Raw genomic sequence first — 5,787 nt, forward strand, 5'->3', positions numbered from 1 at the left:
TTGGATACTTATAGTAAATGTTGAATGTATTATTGGATTACATTTTATTTTATTTTATAAATTCTAATATATTATATTTATCCTTTTTTCCCTTCTATTCTCGATTCTTTCCTTTTTTCCGAAGTTTTCCCTTGCCATTTTAAACCCTTATTAGTCACCTTCGTGACTATGATTGCAACAAAGGATATCTTTCTCTTTCATCCATATTTTAATGGTACTACGTAACATTAATTAACATGTAAATGACATAAAGAAATATTTTAGGGTAGAATTATCATTTATTTTGAAAATTTTAATTACATCAACTTGGCACAATTTTTTAAAACAATGAACTCGGATGCAATTTAATTGGGGAGGAAGCCGAGGAGGGGGTGTAGGGAAATGTGGCTTGAGATCTTAGAATGAATCTAGAAAACACATATGATATCGTGAATCCAACAATTAGAGCATACCCTCGAGAAAAAAACATGCAATCCTGATTGTGTATTTGCAAAATACAACAGTCGAAATTTATAATCAAAATAAGTATCAATAGGATATGTATTATTGAAAATATATAAATCACGACTGTTTGGATTTCTCACTTAAATGATACGGAATGTATGTGGGTTTTTTTTTCCAGTCATTTCTCTCTAAAAATTTAGGGAGGGAGAGAGAATTTGGGTTACATGGACTGATGACTTCCCATCTATATGAACTGTATGTCTGTGTGGCACCCAAAAACATGATCGGATTCTATGTTGATATAGAACAAAAAATTTTAAGAACTCTAAAATATCACATTTTTTTTCGTCGTTGGTTAACGAATTTTTAAAATTGATTTTCAAAATCTTTGACCAAGGAAAAAAAGTGTTTTTGATTTATTTTTATTTTTGTAAAATGTAATTTAAACAAGGAATCTTGGAGGCTGAGATGATAGGAAGACAAAAGTTTTAACTTCAAACTCAAGCAAATTTTTCCATAGGGTTATGAATGTCAAAACGAAGGAACAAGATTCATTTAGCGAACCCCAAATCCTTGGGATGTAATTTTGATCATCATCATCACACACACACACACACACACACACACACATATATATATATATATATATATAAAGGGTTCCTTGCTAGCATTTCTCCTATAGTTATGGCAAACTAAAGTTCCAGGCCCACAATTTTATGGACCCAATTGTTCCTTATTTTTATTTATTCAAATTCACATTAAACTTCTACATGGACAACAGACACATTATTGGCAATTGAGAAAACAAAACTAAAGAGAAATAATGGGATGATGTAGTACTATTATGCCCATTATAGTACTGGCTGTCAAACGCACATGGTCCTTCATCCGTATAGACCAAAAAGATTGACCCCACCTATCAGATTTCATGGCCCAAAATTAGTACTACTAGATGGCCTTGATACTTTAATAAATGGATGTTTTTCTTCCTCACAAATTCACAATAGTGTTTCTTTCAAATGGCTGATAGAAGGGCGGTTGATCATACGGTTGGGATCGTCTGATCATACTGATTTTGAGGGATAGAAATCTTCTAAAATTACCAATTCATTAAGAGGCTGGATTATCCATAAGCAAAGCAACGAAGTTCGGATAAAGTAATTATTGGTGTGGGTTCAATTCAATTAATTGATCAGATAAATTCATAAGAGTTATATAAGAAAATTATGAAAATTTTGGGGGAATATACAAAGGATGTTTTGGGATTTAAAAAAAAAAAATCAAAACTCATCATCTTCAACCTCCCTAATACCCTTATCTCGTTCTTAACATTTGAATATTGAAGAAAGTGAAGAAAAAAATGTTACAATATTTTGCTATTAATCAATAAATTCCATCGATCTATCAATTTAATCAACTAGTCCCTTATTGGTAGAATTTTACGAATTTTCAAAAAATATTAGAGAATTTTGTGACTAGGTATATAAGCATGCATTCTCTAGATGCGTAAAATTCGTAGTCAATCTAAATCGTACATGTGGCACTTTGAGATATAAATTTGATATCCAAGAATCATGATTAGGTTTGTAAAGTCCACGAGGAGGTCGAGATGTTACGGCATTTTTCTATAAAGAATGTTCATGTGGTGCAATTTATAAGATAAAAATATTAAGATCGGAATCTATCCAGCAAGGAAATATAGTTGGAAGAAGAATATATACTAAGTTAGAAAAAAGAGTTTAAAAGGGAACCAACTCATAGATTCAAGGAGGGGGCAGTTGCGACCTTAGTTTATGTGTTTTTCTATTAAAAAACTCCTCTCCTATATAAGGGGAACAGAAAAGATAAGAAGGCCAAAGCTTATGGAGAATAATGGCTTGTACTACATAGGTTTTATATTTGATTAGCTCTCTTGAATCAGGGAATGTAGTCTCGACTCTCAACCATTGACAATGGATTTCAAGCCCACTCTTAGTTTTGAAGCATTTTTTCATTAATGGGTTTGAAACCCATGAAGAAAGATGGTCAAATACAATGGTTGGAAATCACCAATCAGGATGATTTGATGTGTTTTTGAGTAAGTCTACCAAAATTATGGAGTCAGTAGGCCCAAAAGAATAGTGGGTTGCACTTTTTAGTTGTTAACCCATCCAGCTGAAATGCTTTTGGAAGCACTTTTCTTTTATCCACTTTTATAAGAATTACAATAGCAAGATTTTATATTTGGAGAGTCTTTAAGAGGTTCTTTTTGGGATATTTTTCTTCAATGTTGTACTAATTATATTAAAAGTTTTGATCTTTGTGATCATTGATTTAACATTTTAAAAATATTTTGGAGGGTATTAGAACCACTATTTATTTAATTTTGTTATAAAAAAATAGTATTTTCTGAAAATCTAAAACTTTAATACTTCTATCAAATTTCCGTCAACGCTAGAAACAAGAAGTTAGTATGGACACTTTCTCACGTCTACCCATTTTAAACTTAGGTGTCTCAGAAAAATGAGAATCCTAATACTTACCAAATTTTCCAAACACATCTTAGACATGCCCAAATACAAATCAATGTTCAATATTCAGTTATTCCAAGTTCATAATAAAATTAGATTATCTCCCTTTAATGATAATTAACCAGATATTCATGACTATATATTAAGGTGTTTGGATGTAAATCTTTTTCTTTTAAATATTGAAGAAGTACAATATATATAATAATCCAGGTATAAGTTTAGAGAAACTATTGCCACACCAACTGTGTGCAATTCTTTGATAATTTACATAGGAATTGGTGTGGCATTAGTAAAAGTTGGTGTGGCAATAACAGATCTCTAAGTTTATCCCAAAGTAAAACAAGGTTTTCACCTACACCTGCAACACCACAGCAAGCAACCCAAATTTATAATTTGAATAGAGTATTGTTGCAACCAAACACCCCCTTTAAGTTATATTCCTTCCAGTGGAGAGTGGAGAGTGGAGAAGCATCAACGGTGAGTGAAGACCCAGACTATTAACGGTCAACTAAATGAACAGTCCAGATTAATTTAAAGTAAAATGATGAAATACTGCACCACAAACCTGGCAACTACCCTGATGTACCAAAAGGAGAGGAACGATCCTCGTGTTAGTCAGTGATATTGTACATATTTGTTTAGGAAATAACCAACACCTGGGCCTCACCACCTGTTATTGATAAGGTTTGGGCCCACCAATATGGGCCCCACCAACCTAAGTTAATGGTGGGACCCATCCATCTCATCTCCTCTGATTATACCTAAAATCATAGTTGCAACTTGCTGTACCATGAGTTGCATGGAAAAGATTGAAAATAAAGAATCACCATCAAAGCAGTATTCTTCTACACTACATTGTTGTATCTAACACTGTTATTTAGAGAGAGAGAGAGAGTGTGTGTGTGGTGTGTGTGTGTGTGTTGGATCTTTTACCATGGATGTGTAGGTTAAGCTAATCTTCTAAACACAAGTGGAAGTTAGTTATGAGGCTGGAAATTGCATGCATGCAAATCGTCTTCTTGAATCCAAATCATATATGTTACAAGTAAATCTTGGAAAAAAAAATTAACAAACCAATAATATAAGATATTGTTTGGTAACAATCAAGGAAAAAACCCTAACAAAAAAAAAACCAGCAAATACCCATTTTAAATTTGAGTCTTCTCAAACCCAAAAACATTCCTACTCACTCACACAAAAAAAAAAAAAAAAAATTAATATATGAAACTCAAATGTTGAAACAATCAAACAGGCAGGTGTGTTTCATTTGAACATATATAATTAAAATGGAGAAAAAAAAAAAAAAAAAAAAAAAAAGAAAAAGGAAAGAAGCAACAAAGCCATACACATAAGTAAAATTGATCATTTAGGAGTGATGACTAGATGTATCATGCCGATCATGGGACCCGCTTGCCTGATGATCAGAAGAGCTGGTACCCGGAAGTGGTCGAAAGGCGTTGAGTGCTGCAAGCATCCCCAAGTGGCCTTCGGTGGTGGTGCCGCCTCCGCCACCGCTGCCACCAATACCTGAACCAAGTTGTTGGCTAGACAAGAGAGCCATGGGAGTAGGAAAATTCATAAAATGTAGCCCACTTGACATAGACCCTCTATACATATTAGTATTACTAACAGAAGGAAATGTCCATATTGGATCACCACTCATCACTTGATTATTATTAGGGTTAGGAACCATCCAAAAGGTCCCCGGATTAATCTGACCATGACTCACCGGAGTTGTACCGGAGCTCGATTGCACCAAATAATTACCCATTTGATGTTGTGATGTGTCATTTTCCTGCCGACGCTTTCTCCCTATACTCCCCTCCATGTCAGACATGTCTAGACACGGATCGCGCATCTCTTGCTTAGCTTGTAACATGGGATTTGAAATGTTAGTGTGGAAATTGAGTGGCATAGAAGAGCTTTGATCAGATGAGAATCCAATTCCGGGGAATAGAATTCGATGTTGGGATTCATCGATATTGCGTTCCCATTCAGTTTTCATCCTTAATTGTGTCGTCGCAAAGTTTGGATTGAAGTAATTACTCCTTAATTGTGAAGGGGCTGACATACTAGACCCCGAGCTACGAAGAGATATATTGAGAGAAGTAAAATTTGCAGGAATTGTACCCGTACCCGTGGCAGCGATCACGGCTGGTTCAGCTTGTTGTAACAACCATTCGATCGTTTCACCATCTGATTTGTGTCCGAGTTCTCTAGTCAATTGGAAGACCCGAGCAGCACATGTTGCGGGCATTCTAATACGCCGACCTCTACCATCAACCTTAGTATGTCGATCTTTCGTTGAAGTCCTCTTCGGAGGGGGCTTCTTTGATGTTTCCCCTATTTGGTGATTCGAATTCGATTGAATTGTACTTGTTTCGGCCGATATTGCTAGCGATGGGTACCCCGAACTTGAACAAACATCATCTTCCTTCTTCTCGAGTAATTGTAACGGAAAATTCGGCCTGGTTAGTCCATTTTCCCCTTCCATGCTCACATAAAATTATAAAATCAAAGCTAATCAGATCAAAGAAACCCAAAATTCAATCACCTTTGACTGTGAATCTCTATTTTATCTGAAAATTGTTTCACATTGGGGTAGAGAGAAGAGAGGATAAGGAAGGGATGCAAGCTTTAAGCAACAAATATAATGAGTGGGAATTATATGGGTGGGCTTGAAAAGCAATGTTTTTGAAAGAAAGGAAAATAAAAAATAAAAATAAAAATTGCTTTAAGAAAAGTTTAATTTTTTTTTTTAATTTTCTCTTTTATAAAATCTTGGTTCCTTTTTTTGTGGTTGGACAGTCCCTTGGTTCAGACTCCACGTGCG

At 34.6% G+C, this 5,787-nt stretch overlaps 1 pseudogene; it reads right to left on the reverse strand.

The window, feature by feature from the left end:
* Positions 1 to 3,849: 3,849 nt before the first annotated feature.
* On the reverse strand, positions 3,850 to 5,457 carry LOC147394989 (transcription factor TCP15 pseudogene; annotated as a pseudogene).
* Between the last annotated feature and the right edge of the window lie 330 nt (positions 5,458 to 5,787).

This window comes from Akebia trifoliata, chromosome 9 (genome assembly GCF_017979445.1).
Source record: "Akebia trifoliata isolate Shusen 1 chromosome 9, ASM1797944v1, whole genome shotgun sequence".
NCBI lineage: Eukaryota > Viridiplantae > Streptophyta > Magnoliopsida > Ranunculales > Lardizabalaceae > Akebia > Akebia trifoliata.